The 13092-nt window shown below is 39.4% G+C and overlaps 1 protein-coding gene across 3 annotated transcripts in view; it reads left to right on the top strand.

The window, feature by feature from the left end:
• The window catches only part of PTGDR (prostaglandin D2 receptor), a 51050-nt gene that overhangs the window by 26467 nt on the left and 11491 nt on the right, over positions 1-13092 (top strand). The window contains exon 4 of one of the 3 annotated variants that reach the window (XR_001306371.3): positions 5503-5853. The exons of 1 other annotated variant lie outside the window; for it this stretch is intronic. The gene's annotated coding sequence lies outside the window, so the exon portion shown is untranslated. Of the gene's footprint in view, positions 1-5502; positions 5854-13092 lie in introns of those variants that run through there. One more of the 3 variants, XM_013993411.3, reaches the window with a different exon arrangement.

Genomic DNA, 13092 nt, shown 5'->3' on the forward strand with positions numbered 1-13092 from the left:
ATCAGAGCTGTAGCTGCCGGCCTGCACCAGAGCCACAGCAACTCAGGATCCAAGCCGAGTCTGCAACCTACACCACAGCTCACAGCAACGCCGGATCCTTAACCCACTGAGCAAGGACAGGGATCTAACCTGCAACCTCACTGTTCCTAGTAGGATTCGCTAACCACTGACCCACAACGGGAACTCCCGAGATGGCATTTTTTTGTCTACTAGATTATGAAAGTATTTTTTAAAATGGTAGTATCCAGTGCTAGAAGGGTGTGCGGAAAGTGGTATTTTCATACGTTACTGATAATATGTAAATTGGTACCAGCCCTCCTAGGAGGTGATGTGGAAACATATACTGTCATTTCAAAAAGGATCATATTCTCTGCTGAGATTTCAAGCCTAAGAAGAGATCCCCAAATGTTGAAATACTACATGCATAAAAATGTTAAGTATAGTTGTTATTAGATAATTGGAAACAACCAGCAATGGGAAGAGTGATAGGATTTACTCAACAGATATGATGATACTACATAGAAAATACTTGCAATTAGAGAGAAAAGAGCAGGAAGCAACATTTTCTGTATACAGTAGACTAAACTGGAAGGACGTATTTTAAATTAGAAAACAGGAATCATATTAGAGTGGTGTGGTTATGGAGAATTATTACTTTTATAATTTAAAAGTTATAGTTAATTAAAACTAGGCTTTTCTGAAGTTCGCACTGTGGCTCAGTGGAAACAAATCTGACTAGCATCTGTGAGGATGCATGTTCGACCACTGGCCTCACTCAGTGGATTAAGGATCTGGTGTTGCCATGAGTTGTGGTGTAGGACACATACAGACATGGCTCGGATCCTGCATTGCTGTGGCTGCTGCTCCAATTCGACCCCTAGCCTGGGAAGCTCATATGCCTCAGGTGCGGCCCTGAAAAGACAAAAACAAAACAAAACAACACTAGGCTTTCCTGGCTATTTCTAAGTGGGTTCTTTCTCTTTTAAAGAACACCAAAATATAATTTCAGAACTCTTGACAAAAGCTGACAGACCTGATTTTCTTCTAATACTCCTCTAGAGGGCGAACAAGGACTTAAAACACAGGCTGACCAACCCCATCTGACTCGATGGTCAAGAATTTTAGAATTGCAAGGGACTTCAGAGATAATCTAGTGTGTTTTATTTAGTCTTAGGGATATACAGACGATACTCTCTAGCTATAAATCATTTATTTTCAACTATTAGTGCTGCCTTTATTTTATATTATTTTATTTTATTTTATTTTATTTTTTTTAGGGCCACCCCTGCTGCATATGAAGGTTCCCAGGCTAGGGGTCAAATCAGAGCTACAGCTGCTGGCCTACACCATAGCCACTGCTACTCAGGATCCACACTGCATTTGTGACCTACACCACAGCTCATGGCAAAGCCAGATACTTAACCCACTGAGCAAGACCAGGGATTAAACCCTCAACTTCATGGTTCCTAGTGTGATTCATTTCCGCTGCACCACAAAGCAGGAACTCCAGTGCTGCTTTTAAATGACACAGACTTTCTCAAATAATTGAGTGTATTATCTTTTTTCCAAAGAAAATTATAGTTGATTTACAATGTTCTGTCAATTTCTGCTGTATAATAAAGTGACTTGGTTATACATATATGTACATTCTTTTTCTCACATTTTTTGAATAGAAGTTCCCAAAAGGAGAAGAAAAAAAAGCTAGGATGCAAACTATTCTCAAAGCCCTAATATTACTGACTTGGAATTATAAGCTAATAACCATCCCCTTAAATTCCAAAGAAAAGCGCCATTGCTTATCTAATGATTTTGGTTTTGTTTTTTGTTACTCTATTAAGTTTGGGTCCTACAGAACTCCCATAAAAAAAATAATTTGCAGCATTGATGTGTGGTTAATTTGATTAGGAGTCTATCTAGTCAAGGAACATCTGATCAGGGGTCCTTTTGGGGGCCCGAGATGTGTCTCTCTTGCTGTGCCAGTGGCAAAAGGAGCTGGGCTTAGCTTGGGAGTCCTCAGGTTACCTGGGCTCATCTGCTCTCTAGCTCTGAGTTCACTCTTAAATTTCTCATCTGTTGGATTTATATTTCAAAAACCCATATTAGGGACATAGTTTCTTTCTTATAACCCAGCTTTGCCTCAAAACTATTTGAACCAAGAACAAAATGAAAAGCCACAGCTTCTTCAGAAGTACTTATTCCTTCCTCCCTCTTTATATATCTAGACAATAAAGGCATCAGACGATGAGGATGGCAGGAGTCTGAGAACTTTTTTCTGGTACTTGATCTGAACAATGAAAATCTTCTCAGGTAATATAACAAGTCCTAGTAATCTCTGGGCTCAGAGACAGAGGAGCAGCAGATGGGATTATTTTTCATGGAATCCAGAGGTGGAAATGGCCCATAAAACTATTCTGTTTGTAGGTGCCTAGCTCTGGAATCTTATTCTCTCTCCTGGATGAAGCCTGATGGATGAAGTAAAAGGCCAGGATCCTGGAGTTCCATCCCAGCTGTGGGACCTTTGCCCAAATGGAGGTGCTGTGCTCCTACAGGGGCCTCCTCACCCATCTTCTTTGCACTTTGAGCCTCCTTCTCCTCCTCCTCCTCATTGTTGTTGTTCTTTAAAGAGATGTGTGCATTGTAGAAAGTTATCCCCCCCCCCAAAAGAAGCAAAACTGAAGTAACACACCATATCTCTACTGCCAAGAAATGACCACTATGAACACCTTAGTGTATGTTCTTCCAGCTACTTATGTGTGTGTGTTTTACCAAAATGAGATATACTGTGCTGTTTCATTATCTGCTTATTTATTTAAGGTTCTCCAACTTTCCATGTCAGCATACTTCCATCTTGTGTAATACCTCCTTCATATTCAAATCCCACAATATGTTACCAAAACGTCCTTTGTTCATTTGCCCAAATCACAGCCCGATCCAGGACTCTGCTTCACATCTGGTCATTATGTCCTTTAAGCCCCTTGATCTAGCTTGATCTAGCACAGTCCCTCTTTTTTTTTTTTTTTTTAAAAACCTCTTAGTTAAGGAGACCCAGCCAGCTGTCCCACATTCTGAATTTGTCTGCTTGCCACCTTCCTGTGCTGTTTATCTTGTTCTTCAACCACTGAACTATAAGTCTGAAAGTTAAAACTAAAGACTTGATGATTTCAAGTTAATTTTTGTTTTAGTCAGAATATATCATAGGTCATGTACTTCTGGTTGCATTTTCATGTCAGAGATGATACATATTAACTGGTTGCTAAGATTCACCCCTGGGTTAAGAGTAATGACAGTTTGAGCCTTTTATTGAAAAAAATTAATACCCTTGTACTGCTTGAAACAAGAAAGTGATCTCTATGGTATTGCTTTTGGTCTTATATGAATGCCTAGTTCCCATCAATCCTATACCTAAATGTTTTGACAGAAACAAACATCTCGTCAATAATTTTAATAGGGGTGACCGAAGACAGATTTTCTAATTCTGTCATTTTCTACATACTTGGCTAGCACTCTTCTATAAAATAGAACTTTCCCTAATTGATCAGGGCTATTTGCCTACTCTAACATGTATTCCTTAAAGGAAAGATTGTATAAATGCTTAATTCTTTCTCCTTAGTTACCAGTTGTCAAAGAAAGAAGTCAATTTGAAAACCATCTCAAATGGTTACCTAGGAGTTCTCTTTTGGCTTCTCCTCTATCTCTCTCTCTCTGTCCCTTCCCCCTCCCTCTCTCCCTCCTTCCCTTACTCCCTTCTCCCCTCTCTCTCTATCTCTTTTGAATATCTTTATATAGACACATGGATTTTTATAATTCAGTTTGATTCAAATATGCTAAATCATTTTATCCCAGTCCTCAATTTATTCTTAATATTTTTTTGCTAATATTCTTTTCTGTCATTTATTTAGGCAGTACTCTTTATTTTATAAAGAGTGTGGTACATTTTTGTCTAATATAAACAATTTTCTGCCTTTTAACTAATTTTCAACTTAACAATTCACAACTATAAAAAGTATTTAACCTCTGGCTTGCCAACTCAGTAGTTTGTTGTCCATTTTCTTTCCAATTTTTAAATTTCCATTGCTGTTGTTTCTTCCATTGTCTCTGTCTTCATGGAGGGAAGGCAGAATCCAGGCCCTGATAGGTCTTATAAGCTACATTGAAGAATTTAGACTTTAATCTGAAGGCAGTGGAGATACATGGACCGGTTATAAACAGGGAAGAATCATGATCAGATCTTCTTTTTGGAATGATCACTCAGGCCGTAACATGAATAACTGGACAGAGGTAAACAGGACTGGAGGCTGGAACACCAGTTAGGAAGTATCCTAACCTGCAGTCATTCAGGTAACCGGATCTAAGAAAGTGGAAGGAGAGATGAAGAGAAGTAGACAAACTGAAAAGGTGTTTAGAAATAATCTCCATGAGGATGTGGTAGTTATTTTCATGTTGAGGCCTAAGGAGAGAGAAGAGTTAAGGATGACCCCAGCTTTCTGGCTTGAACAGTTGTATGGACAGTGATGCTAGTCACTGGGATGAAGAACAGTGGATGAGAAACCAGCTTGAGGGGGAAGTACAGGCACACCTCGGAGATATTGCAGCTTCAGTTTGAGACCACTGCAATAAAGTGAGTCACGCAAATTTTTTGGTTTCCCAGTGCATATAAAAGTTATATCTACTGCAGTCTATTATGTATGATATAGTATTATGTCTAAAAAAAACAGTTTACAGGAGTTCTCATTGTGGCTCAGCAGGTTAAGGACCCGACGTTGTCTCTGTGAGGTTGTGGGTTCGATCCATGGTCTCACTCAGTGGGTTAAGGATCCGGCATTGTCATTGCTGCAAACTGCAGTGTAGGTCATAGATGCGATTCTCATACAGTGTTGCCATGGCTGTGGTGTAGGCCACAGTAGCAGCTCCAATTTGACCCCTGGCCTAGGAACTTCCCTATGCTGCAAGTGCAGCCATAAAAAAAAAAAAAAAAAAAAAAAAAAGTTGTATGCCTTTATTTAAAAATACTTTATCACTAACCATAGCTGAACCTTCAGCAAATCATAATCTTTTTGCTCATGGAGAGTTTTGCCTCCCTGTTGTTGGCTGCTGACTCATTAGGGTGATGATTGCTGAGATTGGAGTGGCTGTAGCAATTTCTTAAGACAGCAATGATGTTTGCTGTATCAATTGACTCTTCCTTCGACAAATGATTTTTCTATAGTATGCAATCCTGTTTGATAGCATTTTATCCAGAGTAGAACTTGTTCCAAAATTAGAGTCAGTCTTCTCAAACCCCGCTGCTGTTTTATCAACTAAGTTTATGTAATATTCTAAATCCTTTTGTCATTTCCACAATCTTCACAGCATCTTCACCAGTTTTGACCTCAAGAAACCGCTTTCTTTGTTCACCCATAAGAAGCAACTCCTCATTTGTTCTAGTTTTATCATGAGATTGCAGCAATTCAGTCACGTATTCATGCTCCATTTCTAATTCTAGCTCTCTTTCTATTTCTGCAGTTACTTCCTCCACTGAAGTTTTCCTCAAAATCATTCCATCCATGGAATCACCTTCTTCCAAACTCCTGTTAATGTTGATATATTGACCTCTTCCCATGAATCATCAATGTTCTTAATGACATTTAGAATGGTGAATCTTTTCCAGAAGGCTTTCCATTTACTTTGCCCAGATTCACCAGAGGAATCAATATCTATGGCAATTAAAACCTTACAGAATGTATTTATTAGATAATAAGACTTGAAGGTCAAAATTACTCTTGATCCGTGGGCTGCAGAATGGATGTTGTGTTAGCAGACATGAAAACAACATGACTCTCCTGTCCATCTCCATCAGAGATCCTGGGCAATCAGGTATGTTATCAAGGAGCAGTAATGTTTTGAAATGAATCTTTTTTTCCTGACCTGTCAGTCTTAACAGGGAGGTTAAAATATTCAGTAAACCATGTTGCAAACAGATATGCTATTATCCAGGCTGTGTTGTTCCATTTATAGAGTACAGACAGAGTAGATTTAGCATAATTCTTAAGGTCCCTAGGATTTTCAGAATGATACATGAGCATTGACTTCAACCTAAAGTCACCAGCTGCTTTAGCTCCTAACAAGAGTCATCCTGTCCTTTGAAGCTAGGCATTGACTTCTCCTCTCCATCTATGAAAGTCCTAGATGGTATAGTCTAATAAAAGGTTGTTGTGTCTATATTGAAAATTAATTGTTTAGTGTAGCCACCTTCATTAGTGATCTTAACTAGATCTTCTGGATAACTTGCTGCAGCTTCTGCATCAGTACTTGCAGCTTCACCTTGTACTTCTGTGTTATGGAGATAGGGCTTCTTTCCTTAAACCTCATGAACCGACCTTTGCTAGCTTCAGACTTTTCTCCTGCAGCTTCCTCGCCTCTCTCAGGCTTCATAGAATGAAGGAACTTAGACATAAATAGCCACAATTTCCCAGGGAATGAGCTTTCTTACTCATGGAGGTGATTACACGCTGTTTCTATTTGAAGTCGTCAATCCTCCTTCTTCTTTCTTGAACAACCTCCATATCCTCCCTACCAGTTCTACCATCCTGCCTGCATCTGTGCCCACAGACACTGACTTCCATCTGGCTCCCAGGGAGGAAATGCGCCTGCTTTCCTTAATGACCCCCCTTCCTTACGCCCTCCCTCCATCTCTTTTCACAGTTCTCAAGGTGTTTGCACTGGCAATTACTGGTGTTCTTTTCTGTATCATCCCTTTCTCTCTCTCTCTATGGGATGATTTCCTTCTATAAACTATTACCGCATTTTTAAAAAGGAATCCCACAGTCCCTCCAGCTACCACTGAATTTCTCAGCATCCCTCTTAGTTCTCCAAATTCCTCCATGTTGTGGTCTTCATTCCTATGCTTTCTCACCATCAGTTCTCTCCCCATTCCCTCCCCTAGCTCCTCTTTCATCAGGTTTTGTCTCTGCCACTCCACCAGAAGATCTCTTAGCAAGGTCACCAGTGTAGTACCTCTTACAAAAGTCAGTGGCCATTTCTCTGCACCCATCATGCTAGACCTCTCAGCAGCACTGGCCCAGCCCACTGCTTCCTCCTTTATTCATTCAATGCATATTTATTGAGTGCTTACTGTCTAATCCTTGGGATACATCAATGAATTAAAGAGATCAAGATCCCTTCCATCTAGGAACTGAAATTCTATCAGCGTTAATAAGCAAAAAAATAAATAAATAAAAATAAATAACAAAGTCATGTGGTGTGTTTGAAGACAGTAGAGCTATGGAAAAGAGAAAACATAGAATTCAGCCATGGCCTGTGGAATTTCTCTTTGACACACAATTATCACTATAACAAAACACACCCTATGTAACAATAATATCAAGTCAAATTATAGGATATGTCTATGTATCCCCACATAATAAAAATGAACCGCACTGTCATCTGCTGTCTTTTCTTAAGCCAGTACTATTCTCCCTCCTACTTCTGGATTTGATGTAAAGATATTGGACAAAAGAAAAAGTAGCAACCCAGGGGGAGAGACGGTGGAGATTTGGGAGTTCTTAATTTGCGATACTACATATTGGGCCCCTGGGGCAGGTAACAGAGGCAGAAAAATGCAAGTGGGTGAAACTCCAGAACAAAAGCTGCCGCATTTTTCATCCCTTTAAAAAATTATGTCAAGTGATAACTACTTTCTGACAGTGAAGAATTGATGAGGAACTCAAAATATGTACGATAGATAGCATGGTCAAAGAGTGGACTTTTCTATGGGTAATACTTTTGTTTTAACCTTAAAGAAAATACTTTTGTTTTAATCATAATCATAATTACTATCATGTTAAATATAGTAATTTCATAGTAGGAGCGGCAGATTGTTTGCAAAATGGCTGCAACAATTCCACCCTTCCCATGTTCCTGTTTTCCCCAGTAGGGGGTCTCTTTCCCTGCCTCTTGAATCCAGGTTGGCCTTGGAACATCCTTTGACTAATAGAAAGTAGTGAAATAATGGTGTCAGACTACCAAGTCTGGGCCCTATGGTGTCCATTTTTGCTCTGTTGGAACAATGTGCCACTACAGGAGCCCACGCAGGCTAGCCTGCTGGAAAATGAGACAAGCCCTGCTAGCTGAGCCTCCAAGAGCAACCATTCCCTGGTAGAGCCCCTGAATGACTTAAGCCACAAGAATGATCCCATACAGGCCAGCACAGAACCACCTAGCTGAGTCCAAACCAACATTCCTGGCATACCAATCATGAGAAAATAAAAGGACTGTTTTAAACTGTTAAATTTTGGAGTGGTCTGTTACACAAAAATAGATAATTGATGCAATAGACATTAAACATTCATTATTTAAGATGATAACTCACTGTTTTTAGGTTGAGCATGAATGCTTTATTTATAGGCCAAATTTTAATAAGTAAGTTTAATATTTATATAAAATGTAATAGTAGGGAGTACATACAGGAATCTTTTTTTCTATGAAAAGTTCACTAGTCATATATCTCAGTGTTTGTGTTTATTTTTACAGAAATTAAATCACATCATACATAGTGTTCCATGACTTACTTCATTCAACACTGTAGAATCTATCCATTTCAATGAATGCATGATATTCCATTAAACACATACACCTAATGTATTTATAGAACTTCCTTTACTTGACACTTAGGTTAGTTCTTAGGCTAACGTACAAATAATAATGAAACTTCTTTATACTTACAACTTTGAGCATTTATCCTTTCAGCCTAATATTACTCATCTGTAAAATGAGGATATCATGCTCACCCTTCCTATAGAGTTGTTATAAAAAGTAATGATGTAATGTGTATGAAGCCTTTAACAGTTTAGGGAACATAGTAAGCACTTAATAAATTGTAGTTTTATTATTATCATCTGATTATGAACTTCATTAGAGCAGGGACCATATGAACATTACTCAAGACCTGGCTCAGTGATAAAATACCTGACAACCTGCTGAGTGCTTCCTATGGGTCAGGTCCTGAGTTCAACAGCAAATTTTATAGGTCCAAGTACTGTTGTTATGCCTATATTAGAGATGAGAAAATTGAGGCACATAGAGGTAAGGTAACTTGCCTGAGGACAGAACTAAAATTTGAATTCAGTGCAGTCTGACTTTAGAACTCCTGTTCTAAAGGTATACTGTGCTACCTCATTAATATATGCCTTAATAAATTGCCATTGAGTGAATAAGTGAACTATAGCTGTCTAGAAGTGCAATTTCTGAGTCTCAGTACATGCACATTTTTAAGGCCTTTAATACATATTGCAGTATAAACCATTTATTACACATTTAAGTTTGTTAAAAAGCAATATAAAAAATGTACATTAAATACACAGCTATGGGGGAAAAAAGATGTGCATAGAAGAAAAATTGAAAGAAACACATAAAAATGTTGAGAGGCCCTTTTTGATGGATACACTCATGGGTGTCTTTTTCCTTCGATTTTTTCCAAAATTTCTATAATGAGTTGCTACTTTATACAAGTAAGTTGAATAACCATAGCCTCATTTTGTGTTGCATGTCCTTTTCTACCTTACAGTTGGTTCTATCCTTAAACACACATTGCTAGGAAAAGAAAATATTCATGATTATATTGGACTCATTGTCCTCTGTCAATCTTAAAAAGGAAATTAAAATCATAGGTTACTTACCTTCCTAACTTATTGGAGTGACTCATTTGGTCTAATCCCTTGCATTAATAAGAGCATTGTGGATTTACCTTTATGATATTTCCTGTCTGAAGACAAGTGAACTGTTGTACTCTCACATCCATTTGCAAAGCGCTTTTTATTGACTCAGGACTTTGCAAAGACTTTATCAAGTTGTTTCTCAAACAATCCTGTGAGGATGTAATAAGTCCTACCAAGGCCTGGTTACACACACATGCCTACATGAATGCAAATATAGCCAGGTACTAATTTGACATACTAACTTAGGTATTTTTTGTCCAGTACTTCCTGATACTCCAAGACCTTTCCCTGGTTTTAGCAGCAGCTAAGGCATTCCATGCTGACTGCCTCAGAGAAAGGACAACGTAGCAGAACACCAGTGTCAGTTCTTAGCTTACAATTTTTGAAAGATGAGACCCAGATCAGAGGAGATGAGGAAGAGCAAAGTTTCACCACTTATCCTCCAACTAGCTCCACAGGCTGTGAGGGAAGGTGGAGTCCAAGAGAACCAGGCGAGCTTAGATGTTAACACAGGGGTTTCCTAGACAAGCTTGCTCTGTACCCCCAAATCTAAGAAATGTTTGGGGGATCTGAGAGCATAGGAAATCCATGTGTCCTTTCTTGGGTAGAATCAGGGCAAGCAGCAGAAGACAAGAGTTCTCTAAGTCTCATGTAGTGTGGAAAGAGTGAGAATATTTCCCAGGAGCACAAAAGTCATGATGACATGCAAGGTGATCAGATGCAATTAGTCTTCAGGTTCACACTATTCTGCCGAACACAAGCTACTGTGAGTTTTAGTTCTAGAATTTCCATTTAGTTCTTTTTATAGCCCCAGTTTCTCTGCTAAGATTCTCTACCTGCCCACTTAAATTGCCCTTAATTTTTTAAACAAATCTCAAAGTTAATTTCTATTGACTGCTTTTTTTTTGTTTTTGACCCTTTGGTTGACTTTTTGTTTCCAACTTTATGACTTCCTGGTGATGGTAGGGTCAGAATTGGATTAGGCAATGGCACTAACTAATGGATACCAAGAGTCAAATGTCAAAGTCATTTCAAGGGGGGCAGGTCACCATCTCATAAAAATGGTGCATAATGTGTAATGATTTCCAATCTTCAATAAGAAGGACAGTTGCAAAAGCCTTGTGAAAACTGTAAGGATAGTGTTTCCCATCTTCTTGATCAGTCTCAAGAAACTGACAAGACTTTCCCACTCACTAAGGAACAGAACTGGAAGAGAATGGAAGACATTAACATTTAAACCTCTACTTTCCACCACATAGGAAGGACACCTCCGATGATTAATTTTTTTCTAAATAAAAAGCAGCTTTGTTGTATTTCCTGATATAAAGCTAATGTGTACTTATAGAAAAATCCATCAAAACAGGCATGAATAAAGTACTACTCAGAGATACTACCATTAATATTTTGCTGAACATCCTTCTAAATGCTGCTCTGTGCAAATACATATGCATATAATTTTATATGAATGGAATAATTACAAGCTTTTTACTCAATTAGCGGCAGAGATATTTATAAATAAATATAGATACACATCATCCTTTTTCACAACAGTAGATTGTGTTGTATAGGTGTACCAAAATTTATTAAACCAGTCCTCAATGGAAGGACGTTTAGTTCTAAATTCATGCAATGATGAACATTATTTCTGCTTTTTCTGGATACATGTAACATTTTTGTAATTTTCAGATTATGTCTCCCTGGGGAAGTACATTTCTATAACATTATTTCTGGACTGAAGCATATTCAGCAGACTTGATGCCTAGACCTGTGGGGCAGTGTGGTGACTTTGTATTATGTCAGCTTAGCTTAGCAGGATCTGTTTTCCAGGATCCTGTATGGTTTCAGGTTAGCATTTGGCCATGAGAGAAATGTTGTGTGAGCTCTATAAGGCAGCAGCAAAGCAATGGCCATGATTTTCCTGTTCTGAAGGACTCTAGGCATGATGGTAACTAACACATCGTGACTGATCTGCTGGCTCTCCTTGCTGGCCTGAGGCAGTACCCAGACTCCAGCTTCCACCAGATCTTCAGCTTCTCCAAGTCCTAGGCCAAGTGCTTCATGAAAGGTACCAGCTTCTCCTGCACTACATCTGCATCATCATAGTTGGAAGTAGTGACAAACACAGGCAGGAACAGTCTGTCTTTGGAGATCACAGTTGTTCAAGAATTCCAGTTTGTCCCCATAGTTTCTCAGTCTGTTCTTGCTCTCATCCACATCCAGCTTTCTATCTTGACTGCCTCTGGCTGATCTGTGCTGAATTTAGGCTCAACACTAGAACCAAAGTGAGCAAATAGTCTTACATAAACTCCCCCGCCTTCTCCCACCAGCTTGCAAGGTCTAAAGCAGCCTTGTCCAATAGAACTTCTATGAAAATGTGGTTCCATGTCTCTGGTTGAATCCTCCTGTCCCATGGGGAAGAGCAGGTAGAAAGCCAGCATGCTAGGAGTGACAGGCCTGGAGGAAAGAGTCCTGGAGGCCCACCCAGCCTGCCACCACTGATGCTCTTACATGAGAAAGATAGACCTTCTGTGAACTTGTCCTGTTGGGAACCACATCCTCAATCTAATCCCCAAGCCAGAATCATCAAAGTGAGCTAAAATCATCCTAGACAGTCAGCAAGCTGCAAGATAGGGTGTGCTCTTCAGCAGTCTTTCCTTTACTTCCACAGGATGATTCCCCGCCCCTCCTTGCCAGTTCCCTAGGCAGACCCTTCCCCCTCCCAAGCCTCCTCCCTTCCTCAAGGGAACATGACCCTCCTTATAGAATATAATTATCCATGTTGTCTGTCAAACTGGATTTTTTTGTTTTGAACATCAGCCCATGACTGTAATTATGATAGGTAGTAAGAAACCATTTTTGTCAGCTCCAGACTCTGAAACTGGCCACTTATCCATAAACGTTACCAGGAATAGGTCTTCCAGAGGGGTCCTGGATGGTTAACTAAACATGAAAGAAGAACATTTTCTTTCACCGCCGAACTTGACTAGAGAACAGTGTGCAATGATTTCAAGCTGTGCCCGTGAGCACAGTTCTACACAATCGCTCCCCCATCCCCCTGCCTCTTTTTCTTTCTTTTTTCTTTTTTTTTTTTTGTTACTTAAACAAGTGGTTATCCGTTATGGTGTTGACATAGGAAAAAGCCAAAATGCTGGCAACAGAATCAAAGCGACAGTGCCACAGGCAGCTCTGTGTGCACATGGTTTGGTTACTTGAATGCATAGGCTTGCTTTTTCACTTCCTCCTATTTTGGTCCCGCCTTCTTAGTGCATCTTCCTGAGAATGTTTTTTAAAAGATAAGGAAAATATATTGCCTGTGCTGCAAGCTGTCTTTAGTGTCTGTTCCCTTTTTCATGCCTCACAGGTCTGGGTCCTCCTAACTTCTCTATTGCTTGGTGAGTCG

Source organism: Sus scrofa, chromosome 1 (genome assembly GCF_054392235.1).
Source record: "Sus scrofa isolate SSC_HxYL_T2T_F1_AM1 chromosome 1, Sscrofa_HxYL_maternal_Yorkshire_Landrace_v2.0, whole genome shotgun sequence".
Classification (NCBI taxonomy): domain Eukaryota; kingdom Metazoa; phylum Chordata; class Mammalia; order Artiodactyla; family Suidae; genus Sus; species Sus scrofa.